The sequence below is a fragment of the Crotalus tigris genome, unplaced genomic scaffold, assembly GCF_016545835.1.
Source record: "Crotalus tigris isolate CLP2741 ecotype Arizona unplaced genomic scaffold, ASM1654583v1 scf7180000017794.702064, whole genome shotgun sequence".
Lineage (NCBI taxonomy): Eukaryota > Metazoa > Chordata > Lepidosauria > Squamata > Viperidae > Crotalus > Crotalus tigris.
The window spans coordinates 465,903-490,808 of record NW_024096641.1 but is presented as its reverse complement, the minus strand read 5'-3'; the positions used below and the strand labels follow the sequence as shown (position 1 = coordinate 490,808).

The window sequence follows — 24,906 nt, the reverse complement described above, 5'->3', positions numbered from 1 at the left end:
GGAGTCAAGCTGTTCTCCAAAGTGCCTGAAGGCAGGACAAGAAGCAACGGATGGAAACTAATCAAAGAGAGAAGCAACCTAGAACTAAGAAGAGACTTCCTGACAGTTAGAACAATTAACCAATGGAACAACCTGCCTCCAGAAGCGGTGAATGCTCCAACACTGGAAGTTTTTAAGAAGAGACTGGTCAGCCGTTTGTCCGAAGTGGTATAGGGTTTCCTGCCTGAGCAGGGGGTTGGACTAGATGACCTCCAAGGTCCCTTCCAACTTAATTATTATTATTATTATTATTATTATGGATCATCGCACAGTCAGCCAGATGTTCAGACTGGATTTGGCATTTTGTCTACCTATCAAGTCGTTACCCAGGACCTGGGATAGGCAGATGTGGATGTTAGATGGTATTACAGGTATCGTCGCAGGATGGAAGCAGTTCCTAATAAGGCCGCCTTTTGCAATTGACTAATAGCGAATTTGTCAATGCCAATGGTGTTCAACTGGTGCTCCAGTTGTTTTGGGATTGCACCCAAGGAGCCTATGACTATTGGTACTACCCTTGCTTGCTTTTGCCACAGTCTTTCTATTTCTATTTGTAGATCTTTGTATTTTGTTATCTTCTCCAGTTCTTTCTCGTCTATTCTGCTGTCTCCAGGCACCACCACCACTACTACTACTACTACTACTACTACTACTACTACTACTACTACTTATTATTATTATTATTATATCAGAGAATTCATATCAATAAGGTTACCCACTATCGCAGTTTGAAGTAGTGCTTTTGTCCATGATCTAACTGCAGCAACAAAACACAATAATGCCAGACAGGAAGGAAAAAGTAGGCCAGCGTTCTCTAGCTTGGATCACAATCTGCAAACCATGCTTTGAAAGGGAACCAAGATTTAATAAATATTGTCAGGGAATTGTTCTTCCGCAATGAAAAAGATGAAGAGAATAATTCTAGTGGAACATTATGAGAGATACTCGTGCATGAACCGTTTTTATAGCAGGCTTTGCATTTTTTTAAAAAGGAACGAACTTTTATTTAACAGACGTCATTTTGAAGGATGCCTATTCACAACTGGGAAAATCCAAAACCTTTTAAGTTTTAACTGCCAACTCAACAAAATATTATTTTTTTAAAAGCCCTGTGCTTTTCTAGCTTTTATCATCTTTCGCTGATAAAAACCAGAGTTGCAGCAAAAATTATAAGGAAAACCAGAATATCTGCTGGAAACTCCTATCTCACATGAGAAAAGGTGAGAAAGTTCTACTTTCCAGCTGATCGGCGTTTCTTCGGGACTGTCAGGGCTCAGTGGAAATGCCAGGATCAGCAACAGGCTCCAGCTGGAAAGCAGCACTGATCCTGGTGCTTCTGCTGAGCCCAGAAGAAGCGCCGATCAGCTGGAATGTTGCAGCATCTCCAGGATCTTGTGATTTACATTCAGATGCTTGGCAACTGATTCATATTTATGAAGGTCCCAGTGTCCCAGGGTCATGTGAAGTGACCAAAACCTGCTGCAACCACCCAGCAGACAGGGGGAATAAAAACCAAACACCCCCCACCCCACCCCTGCTGCCAATCCCCAACAGAAATGCTCACAATAATGAAAACCTCGGACAGGAGGAAGAGCGCGGCCGGGCAGGCAGGTGGGTGTCTTGCTCGGCTGTGGCTTGGGGGGCACTTTTTTCATTGCCATTGTAACTTCGAACAATCACTAAGCAAACTGTTGTAAGACGAGGACTATCTGTACTTTATCACTTTTTTCCTTTTTTTGGGGGGGGTCATCAAGTTTTTGACACCTTGCTAGGTGACTGGTGGTACTCGGATGTTGCCATATCCTAAAAGTGGTACAATGGGTGAGAAGGTTGAAAAGCCCTGTTTTATAGTATTTGAAATTGTGGCGTGAGAATTGATTGCACTTGAGGTGACTGGTCGCACTAATATATTATATTAATAGTGATCCGACGAGGTTCCTGTGGAATTGAGGTTATTAAGATGCGCTTATTTAGATGCTGCTGATATTGTTGCCATTTTTGCTGCAGGCTGCTTAGATCTGCCCCAACTGAAGCTGCAAAAACCTAAAAATCGAAATAAAATCCAGGCAGTCAATCAGCATTCACGAGGAAACCTGTACCATCTGAAAGGACAGGCGATGGGTGGGTTCAGAAAGGTGACTTCTCGGCACAACTTGTCTATGCTTTAGATTTGAAGTAGTCATTTCTTTTAAATGACTGCTATAATCAAAATACTGTCAAGGTGCTAAGCTTTGTGGAATACATAGAGAATTGCCAGAGAGAGAGAGAGAGAGAGGGAGACAGACAGACAGACAGACAGACAGAGAACAGAGAGGACAAGGTGAAGAGAATTAAACTGCATTATTTTTGGCTAAGGGTCAACAGTATCTTTCTTCTTTTAATGAAACAAAGCAATTAAAACTCTGCAACAGCCTGTGGTGAAATGAAAGGGAACCCCAAATCTTTATGAACAATGTACACTGCAGTAGTTAACCTCTTAGAGTAGAGGTCCCCAACCTTGGCTGGGGAATTCTGGGAGTTGAAGTCCACAGGTCTTATAGTTGCCAAGGTTGGGGACCCCTGTCTTAGAAGTTTTCTCCTGCAAACCTTGGTAGCCTAAACAGAAATGGGGTTACTGTACCTCTTTGTGAAATGTGAAAAGATAATACTGACTTATGACCATTTAATAATCGTTCAAAGTTACGACGTTGCTGAAAAAAGTGATTCATGACCAGTCCTTGTATTTATGACCACTCAAGTGGCCCAGCAAAGAATGTGATAGAAATTTGGCCACGTGACGGTCAGTATCTATTTGTGACAATTGCAGCACTCCAGGCATTGCGGGATCGCCATCTGCAACCTTCCCCGGGGGCTTCTGACAAGCAAAGTCAACACAAAACAATAATTGACTTTGCTGATCAGTGATTTACTTTAAGGTGTGATTCACTTTTGCTACCTTGTGGCAAAAAAGATTGCAAACTTGGGCATGGCTCACCTAACGACTGCTTAGCAATGGAAGTTCCAGTCCCAATTGTGGCTGTAAGTCAAAGACTACTTTTATATTATTTCCCGGCTAGTAATTATTTCTTGCTGTTAGCTCATTTGTTTTTATTTCTGCACATCATCTTTTATTTGGGGAGGCCCTAAGTAGGCAAGAATCATTTTGAGTAGCTCCAGTATTCCAAAGTCATACAGATTTTATGTCATAACATTATTTAATGTTAGTTTGTTCGCTTAACAGTGAGACACTAGTAAAGCAGTGTGGGAAGTCACCCCCCGCCCTAGAGAAAGAATTTTTTTGGGAAATATTTAAACGACAGAATATATTTCCCTAAAGGATTTAAAGGCAGAAACCAAGACACACACACACCCGAGTCTCTCTGTCCCAAACGGAAACCAAGTCTGCAGAACTGCAGATGTGATAATCTTGTCAGAAAGTCTGGAATCAGGAAACTGGGATCAGGAAGAAAGATCCCTAGAATCAACACCAAAAATCTAAGAATCATCAGCCACAACCACAGGAAAGCAGGATATGACCCTTGGGACATAATAGGATTAACTCACCACCATCAGAATACCAGAAGGGCACACTCAAACTCAGGTCAAAGTTCATGCCACAGGAACAACTCCAAACAAAAGGCTCCAGAGGGTATAAAAACCCACTCCCTACATGTGCTCGTTCTCTTTTCTTGCAGAACCATCTTTGTGTCTGGCTCTCCTCTTCAATAAACTGCAACCTTCTTTCTAAAGCAGTCACCATGTTGTTTATTCCCGGCTTGGACTGAACCACGATGAAGACTTCCTTCAACAGAGGGCACAGGAGAATCTGCATTTTCTGCATCGTACGAGAAGAACACATCTTCCTTCTCCTGTCCTTACCACTTTCCGTAGAGGGACGATTGAAAGCACGCTGTCATATTGTATTACTCTCTGGTTTTGAAATATTACTGTTTCAGACAGGAAGGCTGTGCAGAGAGTGGTGAGGCACGCTGGCTGAGGAATTCTGGGAGTTGAAGTCCACAAGTCATGAAAGGGCTAAGTTTGAAGACCCCTGCCCTATACCATCTCAGAGATTATAGAATCTCTTCATAAAAACCTCCAGGGATGGAGCACCCACAACTTCAGAAAGCAAGCCATTCTACTGATTAATTGTTCTAACTGTCAGGAAATTTCTCCTTAGTTCTAGGTTGCTTCTCTCCTTGATTAGTTTCCATCCATTGTTTCTTGTCCTGCTCTCAGGTGCTTTGGAGGATAAGTTGACCCTCCTCTCCTTTGTGGCATCCCCTCAAATATTGGAAGGTTGCTATCATGTCACCCTTTTTTTTTATTAAAGTAGGCTTACCCAATTCCTGCAACTGTTCTTCGTATGTCTTAGCCTTCAGTCCCCTAATCATCTTTGTTGCTCTTTGCACTCTTTCCAGAGTTTCAACATCTTTCCTTTCACGATAAAATGTTTTTTTTTTCCACCACAAAATCAGGAAGAGACATCATCTGAGTCACTGAATTTCAACCCGAGCCTAGGGCAGGAATCCAGATTATCCAAGTTAAATGGTTACCTTGACTTCACTTAGGCACATTCATTGAAGGGAGCCAGGCTACATCTTTACATTGACAATTCTGTGTCAAAGTGCTTCTACTGTTAGGATTTATTTTTTCTAAAAGTACTGTAAATCAAAGTTTACTTTCTATTACTTAAATGCATTAGTCCATGACTAACCTCTGGAATGAAAGAGCACAGGTCTTGAGCTTCTGTGAGACACTAATTTATTTAAAAGATAATAATAATAATGATGATGATGATAAAGTTGGAAGGGACCTTGGAGGTCATCTAGTCCAACCCCCTGCTCAGGCAGGAAACCCTATACCATTTCAGAAAAATGGCTGTCCAGTCTCTTCTTAAAGACTTCCAGTGTTGGAGCATTCACCGCTTCTGGAGGCAGGTTGTTCCACTGGTTAATTGTTCTAACTGTCAGGAAGTTTCTCCTTAGTTCTAGGTTGCCTCTCTCTTTGGTTAGTTTCCACCCGTTGCTTCTTGTCCTGTCTTCAGGCACTTTGGAAAATACCTTCTTCTTTGTGGCAGCCTGAGATATTGGAATACTGCTATCATGTCCCCGCTCACCTACTCTTCGTTAAACTAGACACACCCAATTCCAGCAATCGTTCCTTATATGTTTTAGCCTCCAGTCCGCTAATCATCTTTGTTGCTCTTCTCTGTACTCTTTATAGAGTCTCAACATCTTTTTTCATCGTGGTGACCAAAACTGGATGCAGTATTCCAAGTGTGGCCTTACCAAGGCATTGTAAAGTGGTGTTAACACTTCACGTGATCTTGATTCTATCCCTCTGTTAATGCAGCCTAGCACTGTGTTGGCTTTTTTGGCAGCTGCAGCACACTGCTGGCTCATATTTAAGTGATTGTCCACTAGGACTCCGAGGTCCCTCTCACAGTACCTACTATTGAGCAAGGTACCCCCTATACTATACCTATACATTTGGTTTTTCTTGCCTAAATGTAGAACCTTACTTTTTTCACCATTGAATTTCATTTTGTTAGATAGCGCCCAGTGTTCAAGTTCGTCCAGATCCTCCTGTATCCTAAGCCTGTCTTCTGGAATGTTGGCTATTCCTGGCAGCTTGGTGTCATCTGCAAATTTGATGAGTTCCCCCATCTATCCCCTCATCTAGATCGTGGATGAAGATATTGAAGAGCACTGGGCCCAGAACAGAGCCTTGGGGCACCCCACTACACACTTCCCTCCATGTAGATGCAGTTCCATTGAGGACCACACGCTGAGTACAGCCGGTCAGCCAGCTACGGATCCATCTGGTGGTGATGCTGTCTAACCCGCATTTTTCTATCTTATCAAGTAGTAGGTTGTGGTCTACTTTGTCAAATGCCTTACTGAAGTCCAAGTAAATTATATCCACAGCATTCCTCTGGTCCACTAATTTTGTCACTTGGTCAAAGAATGCAATAAGATTTGTCTGGCATGATCTGCTTTTGACAAACCCGTATTGGCTTTTAATAATGACTTTGTTTGTCTGTAGGTGTTCGCTGATTTGTTGTTTGATTATCTTTTCCAGAATCTTCCCAGGTATTGAGGTCAGGTTGACAGGTCTGTAATTTCCTGGGTCCTTTTTTTCCCCCTTTTTTTGAAGATGGGAACTACATCAGCTCTGTATGGCCACCCATCTTAAAGCCCACCGGGGGGTGGGGAGAGGGAAGAGAAGATGCTTTTCCAAAATTATCATATTGCCCCAACATCTTTTTTGTCAAAGCTAAACAACTTCAAATCAAATCAAATCAACATTTATTGTCAAAGTACATGTGTACAATGAGATTGGCTAAGCCTCCCTCCGTGCACCCCCCCAACACAACTCACAGTGACAACAAACCCACCATCTTATTATACCATGTGAACTTATTGCACAACGCGCCGGCTCCGCAAGTCTATCATATGTGGAGTTATTTCCCATTCAGGAGTCTGACAGCCCATGGGTAGAAACTGTTCTTCAGCCTGTTGGTGCAGCTGGCTATGCTTCTATATCTCCTAGCCGATGGTAGGAGAGTAAAGAAGTGCCAACCAGGATAATAATAATAACAACAACAACAATAATAAAGTTGGAAGGTATCTTGGAGGTCATCAAGTCCAACCCCCTGCTCAGGCAGGTAACCCTATACCAGTGTTTCCCAAACTTGACAATTTTAAGGCATGTGGACTTCAACTCCCAGAATTCCACAGCCAGCGTTGCTGGCTGTGGAATTCTGGGAGTTGAAGTCCTCATGCCTTAAAATTGTCAAGTTTGGGAAACTCTGCCCTATACCATTTCGGACAAATGGCTGTCCAGTCAATTCTTTCCATCTCGCTTCACAAAACTGCAGGTAGTTCTCGACTTATGACCACAACTGAGCCCCAAATTTCCATTGTTAAGCAAGACTGTTAAGTGAGTTTTGCTCCATTTTGTGACCTTTCTTGCCACAGCTGTTAAGCGAATCATTGCAATTGTTAAGTTAGTAATACTGCAGTTAGGTGAATCTGGCTTCCCCATTCACTTTGCTTGTCAGAAGGTCGCAAAAGGTGATCATATGACACCCAGGACCCCGCAACCGTCATAACTACATGCCAATTGCCAAGCCTTCAAATTTTGATCACGTGACCATGGGGGTGGAGCAACGGTCCTAAGTGTGAAAAACAGTTGTAAGTCACTTTTTTTTCAGCGCTGTTGCAACTTCAAGCAGTCACTAAATGAATGGTTGTAAATTGACATCTATCTATAGTTTCCTAATCATCTCTGCCACCCCATGTCAAAATCTGCTCTAATTCTTCTGAATCCTTTTTAGCTCACTGTGCCCAGAAATGGGCAAGATCCTCAGGGTGGGATGCAAAGCAGGCCGAATAAACAGAAACCCCAATTTCTCACGATTTGGAAATAGAGGATGGGATGGAATAGAATTAAGAATAGAATATAGAATATGGAATGGAATGGAATAGAATAGAATGCAGAATAGAATAGGGTAGGGTAGGGTACGGTAGGGTAGGGTAGGGTAGGGTAGGGTAGGATAAGAACAGAACAGAACAGAGCAGAGCAGAATATAGAACAGAATAGAGAATAGAGAATAGGGAATAGGGAATAGGATAGGATAGGATAATAGAATAAGAACAGAGCAGAGTAGAATATAGAACAGAATAGGGAATAGGGAATAGGGAATAGGGAATAGAATAGAATAGAATAGAATAGAATAGAATAGAATAGAATAGAATAGAATAGAATAGAATAGAATAGAATAGAATAGAATAGAATATAGAATAAATTTTTTATTGGCCAAGTGTGATTGGACACACAAGGAATTTGTCTCCGGTGCATAAGCTCACATACAGCAAGCAATAGGTCATAGATCATCAATTATAGTTACAATCATTAACCATAAGACACAACAACTGACAAATTGTTAAGACACCAACAGGAGAAGATAGTAGATAAGATGAGAAATTGAGATAATGCTTCCTTCCAGGCATCCTCAAACTGCCCAGCATTTTCGCCTGCAGCCCCCTCCCCATCCAAGCAGGACCTGAATCTGCCACCGACTATTATTCCAATATTTTTTTTGGGGGGGAGGCGAGAACCATGGGCAAGCCAAGGACCTCCCATCTCTCTCCCCTCCCCCTTTTATGCATTGGTGTTAGATTCTTGGAAGGCAGAAGCTGATATTTGGCCTCTGGTAATTTTCATTCATTATTTCTCCCGCCTCTTTCTGCGGGGGGGGGAGCCCAATTTGGATTTCATTGCTGTCTTGTGTCCTTCCCACCTAACTCGGGGTGCCCAGCAAATCCCCTCCCCCTTCCAAGGCATTCGAGCAGATCCCTGGGGAATCCCACTGGGGGGTGGGGGGGCTCCTAGCCCACCTCCCTCCCCAGAGACGCCACAGTCTTGAGGGGAGCCAAGATTCAACCCGGATCCCCCTTAGGAAAAAGGGGGGGACAAAAGAGGAAGGGGCTGAGGAGGGGAGGGGGAGGGGGGCTGCATGTAGCCTGAGGGGAGGGAGGGAGGGAGAAAAGCCCACTCCCCTTCTGCGTTTCCCTCAGCTTGGGACATACCCGACTAGGCGAAGGGCAAAGCGGCTACTCCGGAGTCGGCGAACGAACCACCGTTGCCCTCAGTCCGTCAACCAGCCTGGAAACCTCTCAGCCGGCTTTTTTTTTTTTCGCCTCTCACTGCGCAGGCGCTGCCTTTGCCACGGCCGGCTACGTTGCCACTTTGCAAAGGATGCCGGGTAACTTTGCCAAGCCACGAGAATGTGGGGGGGGAAAGAGACCGCAAGACGGAGTACGCATGCGTCCAGGGCCCGCCTCCGCCTGAAATACGACGCCTCGACGATGGAGTGGGGTGGTGGTGATGGACAGGACCGCGCGCCCCGAGGGGGAGGAGAAAAGCGGGGGGGAGGGACCAGTCACGCGGCAAGGAGCCGGCGCGCGGGTTGGTGAGTTCCGCGCGAGCCGGCGAAAGAGGCGCCCATTGGTGGGGAAGCCCGGCAGGCGCTTCTGCACGGATGATTTCCGGGTGTGCGGGAAGCGGTTTCACACGTGCCTAACTAGAGACGAACGTGGGAACTGTAGATTGGGGGGGTGATTTTGCTGGGTATGGACGGCGTAAAGGAAAAGGAATCAGGGCTGGGTAGTATATATGTAAAGAATTGAAATGATTTAAGAATTGAAATGATCCAACTGGTAGTATCTTTCCAGTTTTGCATTTAGCTGCAAAGTTACAGTATGCCTGCACAGAGAAAAGCCAATTAAGCAGGTCGGTTTCAGAAAAGGCTCAGTGAACTGAATCAAAGGGCTGAATGGGGCTGTGGGAAGTCAGGCCTAACCCCAGAGAAGGAAATATTAAAAGGGCAGAATATTATATTTCCTCTTCTTCTTGTTGTGCCATATCTGTTATCGGATGTTGGCAATCCTCAAAGAATCTTAAAAGAGGCAGAAAAGCATGCCCAGTTTTTCTTAATAGCCCCAAGTCTCCCTCCCCCAAGCAGAAATCAGCTCTGTAGAAATGTAGATGTAACAATCCATTCAGGAAGGTTGGAGCCCTCCAGCTAGAAGCTTAGGAAGACAAAGACACCTACAATCTACATATTCCACCCAAACTCTAAGACAGGACATAATAGGATTAACCCACAGATGCCAAAGGGGCACACTCAGACTCAGATCAAAATACATGACACAGGAAATACAAAGCCTTAAACAGGAAACAACTCCAAACAAACGCCCAAGAGAGTATAAAATCCACTCCCTACTACATACAGACTCTCTTTTCTTCTGGAGCCATCTTTCTGTCTGGCTCTCCTCTTCAATAAATGGCAACCTTTCTAAAGCAGTGGCCATGTTGTTTATTCCTGGCTTGGACTGGACCCTGATGATGATTTTTCCTTCAACAGGGCCTTGGAGGTCTTCTAGTCTATACCCCCCCCCCAATGGCAGGATTCCTTATACTATCCTGAATAAATGGTTTTTCAATCTTTTCTTGAAAACTTCCAGCTAGGGGACACACAAGACTCCGGGAGGCAAACTGTTCCATTGATCAATCATTCTCACTGCCAGGAAATTCTTGTTTCCAGATTGGATCAGAGGAGGAGGAGGAGGTGCTGTTCCTTGGTATAGCCTTCCAATATATAAAAAAAACATTAAACAAAACTAAGCTATGAACAAACCTATACAGCATATTAAAAAGCAGAGATATCACCTTGCTGACAAAAATCCATATAGTCAAAGCTACGGCTTTCCCAGTACTAATGTATGGCTGTGAGAGTTGGACCATAAGGAAGACTGAGCTCAGAAGAATTGATGCTTTTGAATTGTGTTGGAGAAGACTCTTGAGCAGGGGTGTCAAACTCAATTCCATTGAGGGCCGCATCAGTATTGCAGTTGCCCTTGGGGGTGGGTGGGTGGGTGCGGCCTACTGGGTGGGCGTGGATGGAGTGGGTGTGGCCTACTGGGTGGGCGTGGCCAGCTCTACATCGTTTGCGTCAAGGGTGCCTGTAGGGGCCTGGGCAGGAGTGGGACAGATCTGAGGGTCTCTGGCAGAAGGGGGTGGGACCAGGGTAGAGCCCATCAAGCCGGATATGTGAAGTAGGCAAGGGCCATTTGCTGGCCACTTCCAGGCGATGGTGCATTTCTTCAATCCTCACTAAGGGCGACACCTCCCCAGCATGCACCCAAAGGGTGGGGCCAATACAGCAGGGGCTGGTTCCTTGCTGTTTCTAGACGGCCTTGTGGACCTAAGACTGAATAGATGGCCACCACAAAATTGTACATTGGCTCCCGGCCCGGGCCAGGGCTAAGGCAGAGGCGGCCGTTCCCTCACTGTTTCCAGGATGGCTTTGCGGGCCACATGGAACCACTTCGCGGGCCACATCCAGCCCCCGGGCTTTGTGTTTGACATGTCTGCTCTTGAGAGTCCCTCTGACTGCAAGGAGATCCAATCAGTCGGTCCTAAAGGAAATCAACCCTGACTGTTCTTTGGAAGGACAGAGACAGAAGCTGAAGCTCAAATCCTTTGGCCACCAAGTGAGACGGGAGGACTCGTTGGAGAAGACCCTGATATTGGGGAAGACGGAAGGCAAAAGAGGACAGAGGAGGATGTTGGAAGAAAAGCTTCATCATGGTTCATCAAGCTGGGAATAAACATAGCAACTGCTTTGGGAAGAAGGTTGTAGTTTATTGGAGAGGAGAGCCAGACAGGAAGATGGTTCTGGCAGCAAGAGAAGTGGAAAAAAAGGGCTGAGCACATGTAGGAAGTAGGTTTTTATACGCTCTGGAGCCTTTTGTTTGGAGTTGTTCCTATGGCATGAACTTTGACCTGAGTCTGAGTGTGCTTTTCTGGTATTCTGATGGTGATGGTTCAATCTTATTATGTCCAAAGGTCATATCCTGCTTCCCTGGGGCTGATGACTCTTAGAGTTTGGATGGGGTATGTAGATTTTAGGTCTTTGTCATCTTAATCTCCTAGCTCCCTGGATTTACATCTGCATCTCTATATAACTGGTTTCTGCTTGGGGAAGTGAGACCTGGGGCTATCAAGGAAAACTGGGCATGCTTTTCTGTCACTTTAAGATCCTTGGAGGAAATATATTTTTCTGCCCTTTTAATATTTCCTTCTCTGGGGGGGTGGCTGACTTCCCACAAGGAGAAGATTATTGTCATTGATGCAAGGAACATGAATTTGAGCAGACTCAGAAAATGGAGGACGGGGGGGGGCCTGGCGTGCTGTGGTCTGTAGGGTCACAAAAAGCCAAGCACAACTTAGCGACTGAATAACAATGAAACAAATCTGATAGGGCAAGGGTCTCCAGCCGAGGCAACTTTACAACTTGTGGACTTCAACTCCCAGAATTCCTCAGCCAGCATGGCTGGCTAAGGAATTCTGGGAGTTGAACTCCACAAGTCGTAAAGTTTCCATAGTTGGTGACACCTGTGATAGGGAATGATGTAGGTTTCATTTAGTAATGTCATGGAACAATTTGTGTGAATAGCCTCAAGGTGGCGCTGTTAGATAGTCCTTATGCAACTCCATTGCTAACCTGTTTGAATTTTGATTTCTGACTGTGTTTCTGTCTCTGATTCTCTCATTCAGCCTTGGATTAAATCTAAGAACATTCACATATGCTCCAGAAGAGTGTTTTTTCAAACTTGGCAACTTTAAAGAGGGCGGACTTCAACTCCCAGAATTCCCCAGCCAGCTGAAGTCTGCACATCTTAAAAAGTTGCCAAGTTTGAAAAACACTGCTCCAGAGAATTCAATTCTGTATATGATCAAATTACCCCAGGCAATTTGCAAGCTTCAGCACTACTTTGATTTACAGGCTCCCCATGTTACATTTAACTGGGTGGATGGAGTTGCAATGGGGAGTGGGTTAATTGAGTCAGCAAACTAGCTTCAATTTAGCAGAGTTTTGCTTAGAGTTAAACTTAATGGCCACCCAGTCTGCTGTGGGATGGAAACACCCAAATCTGGGGGATCTCCCATTGGCTTAGAATTTAAAAGAAAGAGAAGAAAAAGAGCTGGAGGAAAAAATAACAGTTTGACAAGCAAATTTATAGAACTTGCTGCCAAGGTGTGAAAACATAAAACATACCTCCCAACAGAGGGTCAGGTAGGCCTCATCTTACAACCATTTGTTTATATGATTGCTACAACTTACAACTGTAATTCTGGGTTCAATGACAGTCGGAAGTCAAGAATTGCCTTTATGAAAGGAGCAGAGCTTACTCTGTGACATACAATGCTGTGTTTGTTGCACAGATGTAGAATAGGTGGTGCTTGCCTCTGTGAGTAGCCAGTAACTGTGAGAGGAATCTCAGAGTCCTAGTGGACAATCCCTTAAATATGAGCCAGCTATGTGCTGCAGCTGCCAAAAGAGCCAACACAGTGTTAGGCTGCATTAACAGAGGGAAAGAATCAAGATCACGTGAAGTGTTAATACCACTTTACAATGCCTTGGTAAGGCCACACTTGGAATACTGCATCCAGTTTTGGTCACCACGATGTAAAAAAGATGTTGAGACTCTAGTACAGAGAAGAGCAACAAAGATGATTAGGGGGCTGGAGGATAAAATATACGAAGAACAGTTGCAATTATTGGATATGTCTAGTTTAATTAAAAGAAGAACTAGGGGTGATATAGCAGTCTTCCAATATTCAAGGGGCTGCCACAAAGAATAGAATAGAATAGAATAGAATAGAATAGAATAGAATAGAATAGAATAGAATAGAAGGGACCTTGGAGGTCTTCTAGTCCAGCCCCCTGCTCAAGCAGGAGAACCTATACCATTTCAGACAAGTGACTGTCCAGTCTCTTCTTAAAAACCTCCAGTGATGGAGCGCTCACGATTTCTGGAGGCAAGCTGTTCCACTGGTTAATTGTCCTCACTGTTAGGAATTTTCTCCTTAATTCCAGGTTGCTTCTCTCTTTGATCAGTTTCCAACCATTGTTTCTTGTCCTGCCCTCTGGTGCTTTGGAGAATAATGCGGCCCCTTCGTCTTTGTGGCAGCCTCTCAAATACTGGAATACTGCTATCATGTCACCCCCTATTTCTTCTTTTCTTTAGACTAGCCAAACCCAAGTCCTGCAGCTGTTGTTCATATGTTTTAATCTCCAGGCCTTTGATCATCTTAGTTGCTCTTCTCTGATTTTTTTTTCCAAACTCTCAACATCTTTTTTGTGATATGGTGACCAAAATTTGCTGCAGTATTCCAGGTGTGGTCTTACTAGGGCTTTATAAAGCAGTACTAATACTTCACGTGATCTTGATTCTATGCCTCTGTTTATACAACCCAGGATTGTATTAGCTTTTTTGGCTGCTGTTGCACACTGCTGGCTCATAGTCAAGTGATTGTCCACTAGGACTCCAAGGTCCCTCTCACAGTTACTGTTTTTGAGCCAGGTCTCACCTAATCTATACTTGTATCTTTGGTTTTTCTGCCTAAATGTAAAACTTTGCTTTTCTCCACTTTAAAACTCATTTTGTTGGGTAAGGCCCATTGTTCAAGTTTGTCAAGATCTTTTTGAATCCTGAACTTGTCTTCTGGACTGTTGGCTATTCCTGCCAGTTTAGTGTCATCTGCAAATTTGATGAGTTCCCCTTCCATTCCCTCATCAAAGTCATTGATGAAGATATTGAAGAGTACTGGGCCTAAGACAGAACCTTGTGGTACACACTGCTTACTTCTTTCCATGTCAATGTAGTACCATTGAGGACTACTCGTTGAGTACGGTTTGTCAACCAGCTACAGATTCATCTGGTGATAATGTTGTCTATATTCCACCTTTTTCTAGCTTACTAAGCAGAGGGTTGTGGTTTACTTTGTCGAATGCCTTACTGAAGTCTAAGTATACTCTGTCCACAGATTTTCGCTGGACTACTAATTTGCTCACTTTATCAAAGAATAAAATAAGATTGGTTTGGCATGATCTGTTTTTAAGAAACCTGTGCTAGCTACCAGTTATAACTTTGTTCGCTTCTAGTTCGCAGGTCTGTTTTTTTATTCTTTTCCAGGATTTTCCCTGGTATTGATGTTACACTGATTAGTCTGTAGTTTCCTGGATCTGTTTTTTTTCTTTCCTTTCTTGAAGATGGGAATCACATCAGCACTTTTCCAATCCTCAGGTACTTCCTGGGTGCTCCAAAGCACCTGAAGGCAGGACAAAGAAGTAACAGATGGAAACTTCTCACAGAGAGATCCAACCTAAAACTAAGGAGGATTTTCCTGACAGTGAGAACAAATAACCAGTGGAACCACTTGCCTCCAGAAGTTGTGAGTGCTCTATCACCGGAGGTTTGTAAGAAGAGAATAGACAACCATTTGTCTGAAATGGTATAGGGCAGGGGCAGGCAACCTTGGCTCTTTTATGACTGGTGGACTTCAACTCCCAGAATTCCTGAGCCAGCCATGCTGAGGGAAAAGGGAGAGGTTTCCAAGCTGAGCCATGCTGGCTCAGGAATTCTGGGAGTTGAAGTCCACGAGTCATAAAAGAGCCAAGGTTGCCTACTCTGGACTAGAATATCTCTAAGGTGCCTTCCAACTCTTTTATCCTGCTACTGGGACAAAATCCTCTAATCCTAGAGGCACTTTTCCTTCCAAATCCCAAATTGTAGTACCCAAGTCTGCCCTACTGTCGCCAGCTAACCAGTGGGGAAGGATCTGGGGTTATTATGAAGCCTTGACAGTATATCCTGTCTCAAAGGGATGCTAGAAGAGGAATTAAGTTAAGCCATTTGTGCTACTGATCAGCAGTGGACACGCACCCCATCTTCGGAGTTTGCTGTGAACGCTGCACGAGTTGAATGTTAATGCTCCCCAGAGGATCTACAGAAATGCAAGTAGAAGTAATCCTGCAGTAGAAGAGGATGTTTGTAGCTCAAGGTTAAACAGTGCAGTCCTTGTTGCTCTCGGAGTTTGTTTGCCCACCTAATATTATCAGTGCTAATGAGTGTGGGGTTCGCTGCCTGTTAGTGTAGTTTTTCTCTTTGATTCGTGTATTGTTTTCTCCTTAATTGCTTGTCTGGTGCTAATGCCTGCTTATCTGGGTATTGGTGAAGATACGCCTGGCTGAGGAATTCTGGGAGTTGAAGTCCACAAGTCATAAAAGGGCCAAGTTTGAAGACCCCTGCTCTGTATGGATTTAACCACTGTTTGATGTTATGATAGCACTGAAGAAAGTGATTCAAGTTTGGTCCTCACGCTTGTGACGGTCACAGCATCCTTGCCGTTATATAATCAAAATTCAGGCCCATGGCAACCCTCATGAAATTTAGGAGGATTGCATTTCCCCGGAATCATGTGATCGCCATTCTAAAACATATCAGGAACGGCTGCTGGAATTGGGTATGTCTAGTTTACTGAAGAGAAGGACGAGGGGGGACATGATAGCCCTGTTCCAATATCTCAGGGTCTGCCCCAAAGAAGAGGGAGTCAAGCTATTCTCCAAAACACCTGAAGGCAGGACAAGAAGCAACGGATGGAAACTAAGCAAGGAGAGAAACAATCTAGAACTAAGGAGAAACTTCCTGACAGTTAGAACAATTAACTAGTGGAACAACCTGCCTCAGAAGCGGTGAATGCTCCAACACTGGAAGTTTTTAAGAAGAGACTGGACAGCCTTTTGTCCGAAATGGTATAGGGTTTCCTGCCTGAGAAGGGGGTGAACTAGATGACCTCAAAAGTCCCTTCCAACTTTTTATATTACTACTACTACTACTACTACTACTACTACTATTACTACTACTACTATTATTATTATTATTATTATTATCAGCCTTCCCAGCCAGCTTCCAACAATCAAATCCAGGGATCTTCAATCTTGGTCCTTTTGTGACTTATGGACTTCAACCCCCAGAATTCCTCAGCCAGGCACAAGTCATAAAAGGGCCAAGTTTGAAGACCCCTGATCAAATCCAATGGGGGAAGCCAGATTTGCCTAATGCAGTGGTTCTCAACCTGTGGGTCGGGACCCCATTTGGGGTCGAACGACCATTTCACGGGGGTCGCCAAACAACGCAGTCCGCCATTTTTTCCCCCTTTTCCTTAGCTGTGCGACTCCCTTTTATTCTATTGGCTTTTGAAAGCCAATAGAATAGACTCTCTGGAATAGAGTCTAATTCTATTGGCTTTCAAAAGCCAATAGGAATTGTCCAGGATGTCTCTGCCCTGCTGAGCCTGCCAAAAGTCCCATTCTGCAAACGGTGCTGCACCAGTTGAGTAGTCCTCGACTTACGACGGGTTGAGTAGTCCTCGACTTATGACTGGTTGGGGGGGGTTGCGGCATTAAAAAGGTTGAGAAACACTGGCCTAATTATGGTGTGCTTTCCTCAGTGACTGTGGCAAAAAAAGGTCATCAAATAGAGAGCGACTCATTTAACAATCCGCCTTGCTTAGCAACGGCGGTCGAAAGTCGGGGTCTACCTCTATGAGATGGGTGTCTATCCAAATATATTAAATACGTAAATAGAAACGTGGAGCAAAATGGCTCATCAATTCTACAATGTTTGTATGGGCAAGTGTGTGAACATGTGCACAGATGTACATGTACATGTTCCTGGACCTGTTTTGCCTTTATCCTTTGATTTCCTCCTATCATCAACAGAGCCTTTTTCCCCCTCCGGTACCCAGCAGGATCTGATTTTTTTGCTTCCTTGCTCTTTTCTGTATTTTTTTGTTTTCTTTTGTTTGATATACAATCCTCCTTGCTCTTTATCTCTTTCTCATTGTGTCTTCATTTTTCATGGCCAGCGGCAGGTGCAAATACACAAGTGTGCTTGTATTAGCTTGATGTTCTCTGAGTAAAATAAAAAAAAAAAAACCAATCTCATTTACTATTCCCCCTCCTCCCCTTGTTCTACTGCTTATCTCCGAGAGAAAATATAATTTATTCAAGGAAAGCAAAAGGATTTATGCTGGAAATGGTAGACTTAGATTCTTGGCTACACAATACTATCTATTTTATATTGTATAACTGTTTCATCAATTAAGGCCATGACAAAGTGTTATGTATCAGACCTGATAGCTGCTGTGCAAAACCCAGCCTTCAATTTATTGGATCTGCATAAGAAGTCTCAAAAGACTTTGCAGCTGGGAACAGATATGCAAATTCAGCTCTCAGGTGGTCCATCACAGAAGGAAACCTTGAAGGAAGAGGGGGGGGGGGGTTAACCTATTCTCCAGAGCACCAGAAGGCAGGACAAGAAGCAATGGATGAAAACTAATCAAGGAGAGAAGCAACCTAGAACTGAGGAGAAATTTCCTGATAATGAGAACAATTAATCAGTGGAACAGCTTCCGTTCAGAAGCTGTGGATGCAACAACACTGGAGTTTTCAAGAAGAGACTAGACAGCCATTTGTATGAAATGATATAGGGTGTCCTGCGAGAACAAGGGGGTTGGAGTAGATGACCTCCAAGGTCTCTTCCAACTCTGTTTACTGTTACTCCACTGTTACTCTTACTTACAGAAAAGAGATGACAGCCAGTATGGTCTAGTCATGCAGGGGTAGACAACCTTGGCTCTTTTATGACTGGTGGACTTCAACTCCCAGAATTCCTGAGCCAGCCATGCTGAGGGGAAAGGGAGAAGTTTCCAAGCTGAGCCAGGCTGGCTCAGGAATTCTGGGAGTTGAAGTCCACCAGTCATAAAAGAGCCAAGGTTGCCTACCCCGATCTACATAGTCACGTGATCAAAATTTGAACGCTTGGCCACTGACTCATATTTATGACGGCTGCAGGGTCATAAATGATCCTCTTTTGCGACCTCCTGTCAAGCAAAGTCAGTGGGGAAGCCAGATTCATTTAACAACTGTGGCAAGAAAGGACACAAAGTGGGGCAAAATTAGCTTAACCGTCTTGCTTAGGAAAGGAAATTTTGAACTCCGTTGTGGTGGTAAGTCAAGGACTACCTGTATATGTATGTGTCTGTGTGTTTATGAATACACGTATGCACATACCACACACACTATATATGTACACACTCACACCCATGTCTATATACAGACATACACCTTTTGTACATAGGGTCAATCCTGCTTGAGGATGGAATAAGCCGTCAATCCTCCATCATTTGCACACTTATATTTTAGGGATTTTACGAAGCATTATTATTATTATTTGGAAAAGACGGCCGTCAATCCTCCATCATTTGCACACTTATGTTTTAGGGATTTTACGAAGCATTATTATTATTATTTGGAAAAGAAATGATCTTTAGGAAAATCTGCCAGTTTCCACCCTAGTCTCTCGTGGGAATTAAGTCAAATGTTGCTTTCAAATCTCTAAATGCAGCCTAGAGAAAGCCCTTTGTCAAACTGGGTGACTTCCTAAACCGATGATACAATAGAATTCATTAATTTGCTGTTGAAAAGCTCTGAAACCTGCTTATTCCACAGCTATTTTTTTTTTCTTGCCTCAGCCAATCAGGGAGTTTTTGAAAGAGATGCTTCAGGTATAATACAGTGATTATTCAGAGCCAGCTGATAGTAATTGGGTGGGTGGCTCTTATCTTTTTCCTGAATTGGAATTGCTATATAATTTTTCCATGCTATTAGGAATCTGCAGGGAATTACCAATCCGGAAAAAAGAACGGATGGCAGAGATCTCCGTGGGTGAGATTTTTTGAAGATCTACAGTATGGGATCATATCTCAGCAAATGGGATTTTTGGAGCAAAAAAAAAAAAAAAAAATTCCAGATCGGATCCCGTAAACAGCCCACAATTATTTTTTTATTTTGAAAGCAAAACAAAAAGAAATGATTATGCATTCCTCCCTTCTTTCTTTCTTTTTCTTGTCCCTCCCTCCCTTTCTTTTTCTTTATTTCTTTGTCTCTTTCTCTCTCTCTCTTTCTCCTTCCTTTTGCTCTTTTTGTTTCTTTCTCTTTTGTTCTCTTTCATTCCTTTCCTTCCTCCATCCCTTCTCCAGCTTTTTTTTTTTTTTTTTTTTTTTGGCATATCTCTGAATTTTGCCACAAAGAAGTCTTTGACTGCTGAAAAGTTATTGATCTGGGGTCATTTGAAGTAAAGAAATACCAGCTTTCTTTAAATTTAATATTTGTGAAATATTTATTTGGAGAAAGTTGGATTATTTTGTCTGGTGGATTGTATTAAGAATAATATGTATGTTTCTTAATAAAAGAGTAGATCAGTAAAAGGCTTTTTTTAAATGGTTCCTGAACAGATTTAGAAAGATTTATTCCTTGGCTGACAATTTCATTCTACTAGAAATGAAAAATATGGGCAGAAACACCTGCATGCAAAAAGGACTTGCCTATTATTTTCCTATTTTGTTTTAATAAACAGAAAAAGAAAAAAGAAAATGGTTCAAAAATGTGAAAGTGAATCTGAATCTACCTAAAATTAAAAAATCATCAAAATATAAAAATTATGGATTTGCACACTAAGGGCTAGCAAAAAAACTTTTTTCTTTGAAAGATGAAGCTATCCTGGTTCAACAATCTTGAACTGATGAGTTCTGTTCAATTCCTGCTTATGAACTGGCTTTTTACCAGACTGGTCAATATTCTGGGTACTTATATGTATTTTGTATAAGACAGAGGATTTATACTGGACAAAATGCTAGCATAACAAATGTGATCAGTGCAATAAATCGAAGACAGTTGCAGAATATATTTGGAGAACTTCAAAACCACGTATGCTTTGTATCCAAAAACATGGTGAATATGTTAAGTATTAACCTTCTCCAAATAAATATGCTAACTCCTAAACAATTTTCCCTTTCTGTAGCATTTCACAAACTGTTTGTATCTTATATATGAGTGAAGTTATTAAACCTTAAAACCGTGCAAGAATTTTGTGGACACTGTATAAATATAAATGCCAAAATATAATTTAGAACTAGATGGTAAGCACATGTGACCACAACCACAGCCATTATATTACCTCTCCTAAAATGAGAATGCCCTTAAGGACAAAAATGTAGGAAAATATTTTTTGCTTAATTGGGCGATCCCTGCATGTTCTAAATATTTACTTAGCACGCCATGATTACAGAAAATTTGAGAAAGATTGGTTTAGATCCCGTGGACTTGGAAAGCCTTCTGGCTTCTCTCTTTGGCCAATGGCCATGAGTATTACTTTTAAGGACTTTAAATATAACATTCCTTTCCTTTCTCCCTATAACACGTTGCCTAGAAATTCAGAAAAAAAAATGTAATTTCAAGACTTTGGAACATATTGGGCTGGAAAATGTCAGGCGTAACAGATCAGGACCATCCATTAAGTTGCATAAAAGAAGATGTATTCAAGTCTATACAGAAAAACCTGGTCAACTAAAGTTCAACACTAAATTGCCATCAGATAAGGGTCAACAGCATTGTGGAGGGGTTGAACGTGGCCATTTATGGCAACAAAATGACTTTAAGCTGATGACACACTACACTACACTACACTACACTACACTACACTCAGTGGTGGGATTCATATACCTGAACAACCGGTTCTCTTGTTGGATGCAGGCCTGGGCCTCCGAGGCCTAGAACGGACTTCCAGAAGTGGCATCCACGCATTTCCAGCGGGCCGTACTAGGCCTGGGAAGCCTCCAGGCCTCCGAGGCCTAGAAGGGACTTCTGGATGTGGCATCCACACACTTCTGGTGGGCCATTCTAGGCTGGGAAGGTCTCCTCCAGGCCTCGGAGGCCTAGAATGGACTTCCAGAAGCACTGTGCATTAAGCCAGTTCTCCGAACTCAGCAAAATTTAGCTACCGGTTCTGCCGGCTGAATCCCACCACTGACTACACTACACTACACTACACTACACTACACTACACTACACTACACTACACTACGCTTAACAACTTCATTTAACTTAAGACATGAAAGCAGTGTTCCAGTATTTGAGGGGCTGCCACAAAGCAGAGGGGGCCAACCTATTCTCCAAAGCACCAGAAGGCAGGACAAGAAGTAATGGATGGAAACTAATCAAGGAACCTAGAACTCAGGGAGGAATTTCCTGACAGCGAGAATCAGTGGAATGGCTTGCTTCCTGAAGTTGTGGGTAGTCCAACACAGGAGATTTTTAAGAAGAGACTGGACAACCATTTGTCTGAAATAGTATAGGGCTTTCTGCCTGAGCAGGAAGACTTCCAACATCCCTTCCACTCTGTTATTCTGTACTGTTATGTTCGGTCTTGAGGGACATTTATAATTCTCTGGAGGCTTCCAATGGTCTCCACTACAATGCTCATCCTTCCCAGTCAAACTTTTATCAATGGAGATCAAAGTGGACATCCTCCTTATCTGGTCAGTGTCTTGCTTATGCTTATGAAGAGATTGGACAACCATTTGTCTGAAATGGTATAGGTTTCCTACCTGAGCAGGGAGTTGGACTAGAACAGCGGTTCTCAACCTATGGGTCGCGACCCCATTTGGGGTCGATCGACCATTTCTTGGGGGTTGCCAAACAAGGCGATCCGCCATTTTTCCCCCTCAGGGGGCGCCGCCGCACATGCGCGGCACGTTTGTGTGACGGGGATCGCCGTCACACAAACGTTGAGAACCACTGGACTAGAAGATCTCTAAGGTCCCTTCTAATTCTGTTATTTTGTGAAATAAATCAATCACTGCAGCTGTTAAGTGAATGACAGCTCTGATTCTGTTAATCTAGATGGCCAACGATTATTCTTTTCCTTGAGACGATAGGTTCTCAGTTTCCTCTTACCCGATCCATTCACTCAAAGAAAGTAGATGTCCTCCAACCAGTCCCCATAAAATATATTAAGCATTTAGAATTCATTACCATTGGCATGATGGTCTTCAAGGAGCTGGGATGACTTTGGGAAACCTCAGAGAACTTTGTATCTAAAGGGTTGTCACACAGCAGACAGAATGTTAAAGCAAGGAGATATTGAACAATAATATACACTTGGTTAGAAAAAATGTTAGAGAAACACATAGACTATAAACCTTATTTTTTTAATTAGGTATAATGCCAGAAAAACTTGATAAGCAAAGTACGTATTTGATTCTACATGTGATAACAGCAGGCAAGAATTATATTTGCACAATATTGGAAGAACAAAGAAATACCACCAGAAGAAGACATAATCAAAAAAATACTAGACTGTGCGGAAATGGACAGTCTTACTTTAAGGTTGAAAGAAAAAAGAAGAAACAGAATTTTTTCAGACTTGGGACCTATTTTATCAATGGTTAGAGAAAAGATTTAGGGATTAGGAATTTAATTGGTATTAGTGAATAAGATACTCAGACAACATGTTTTGGTTGAATAATTATTATTGAACTCTGTTTAAATAACAATAATAATAATAAAACTTTTTTTTTTAAAAAAAAAGATAGAATGGGCTTATCCTCCATTACCCCCACATAACCTGTACAGGCAATCCTCTACTTAAGACCACAGTTGAGCCCACATTTTCTGTTGTTAAGGAGAGAGTTGTTGGGAGTTTTGCCCCATTTTACGACCTTTCTTGCCACAACTATTAAGTGACTCACTGCAGTTGTTCAGTTAGTAACACAGTTGCTTCCCCATTGATTTTGCTTGTCAGAAGGTCACAAAAGGGGACCACATGACCCCAGGACCATCCCAACCGTCATAAATATGAGTCAGTTGCCAAGAGGCTGAATTTTGACCCCGTGACTGTGGGGATGCTGCTAACTGTCATAAGGGTGAAAAATGGTCGTAAGTCGCTTGTTTCAGTGCTGTTGTAACTTTGAACAGTCACTAAATGAACTTCAGCCATTGTAAGTCGAGGACTACCTATAACGCTGGCCTTGAGGGACACAGAGGGCAGACATTTAGGAAGGACCTGCTGTAATTGATTGGATAGTTAAAAATGACAGTGGAATATTTGCATTTTCAATTTTGGAACGATCCTGTTAATTTAACTGTGCAATGCAGGAAAATTAGCCCATCTAGTCGGGATTCCTGTCTGCTTTACCTGGGATTGCTGACAGAACCAGTGAGTTAAAACTACAAGGCTACAAAGAGGAACTTCCTGATTCCATGAATTATGAGCCAGTGCAACAGGCTGACACTTGAAGTGGAAACTTCGCCTTCCTTGAAGTTCTTCCAACGGACCTTATATGTTCCTCTTCAGAAATGCTTTAGAGCAGGGCTATCCAACTTTGGCCACTTTAAGACTTGTGGACTTCAAATCCCAGAATTCCCCAGCCGGCATGGAGGACTGTGGGGTCTTTGGTGCTCTCTGAGCTTGGTGGTTTCCTTGCAGACATTTCATTAGCCAAACTAGGTAGCATCATCAGTGCTAGTAGGGAGTGTGGTTTGCTGTCAGCTTATATTCTGGTGACTTGCTGTCAGTGTTGGTGGGGGTGGTCTTAGAGGCCCTTTGATTGAGCTGTTTGCTGTTGGCTTCTTTGGCAGGTTTTTGAACATCACACCACAAATATCAACTAGCAGTCAGAAGACATGATGAAAATTCTTTACCAACATATAGACTGTTTTAACTCTAGTTTCAATTGGGAAAATGTAATCATCCCAGAACTAGACCAGTGGTGGCGAACCTATGGCACGGGTGCCAGAAGAGGCACTCAGAGCCCTCTCTGTGGGCACGCGCGCCATCGCCCCAGTCCTAGGCCTTCAGCTGGGTTTTATAAAATCTTTTCGCTTTAGGCCTCTGCCGTTGTGTACAAAAAAAAAAAAAGGTTCAATCAATCAGTCAATTTCAACTTCTCGTGGGGGAAAAAAAAGATCTTGCAAAGTTGGAATTGATTGATTGAACTTTTTAGTCCCACCCAGTCTGCTGTTACGACCGCAGCCATGCCCACTCAATGGGCCACACCCCACCCAATGGGCCACACCCACCTGGCACCCGATGATGCATAAGTGGGTTTTGGGTTGCAGTTTGGGCACTCAGTCTCTAAAAGGTTCGCCATCACTGAACTAGACGAATCAGCCATCAATAGACACATAGACATTAACAACATCTACAGCAGTGGTTCTCAACCTTTTTAACGCCACGACCCCCAACCGGTCGTAAGTCGAGGACTAGTCAACTGGTGCAGCACCGTTTGCAGCATGGGACTTTTGGCGGGCTCAGCAGGGCAGAGACAGCCTGGACAATTCCTATTGGCTTTTGAAAGCCAATAGAATTAGACTCTATTCAAGAGCGTTTATTCTATTGGCTTTCAAAAGCCAATAGAATAACATAGCTAAGGAAAAGGGGGGAAAAATGGTGGACTGCGTTGTTTGGCAACCCCCGTGAAATGGTCGTTTGACCCCAAATGGGGTCCCGACCCACAGGTTGAGAACCACTGATCTACAGATTATGCAAAAAGGGATGATCAACCAGTCCAAAAGGGAACAAACAGACCCAAGCAGCTCCCCACTAGCAATCAGCACCCAGATCAACC

General features: G+C 43.1%; 1 protein-coding gene across 6 annotated transcripts in view; it reads right to left on the bottom strand.

Moving 5' to 3' along the window:
- The window catches only part of ARFGAP1 (ADP ribosylation factor GTPase activating protein 1), a 52,041-nt gene extending 43,293 nt beyond the window's left edge, over positions 1–8,748 (bottom strand). For all 6 annotated transcript variants that reach the window (XM_039342538.1, XM_039342541.1, XM_039342539.1 and 3 more), the window contains exon 1: positions 8,616–8,748. The gene's annotated coding sequence lies outside the window, so the exon portion shown is untranslated. The remainder of the gene's footprint in view (positions 1–8,615) is intronic.
- Positions 8,749–24,906: the final 16,158 nt, after the last annotated feature.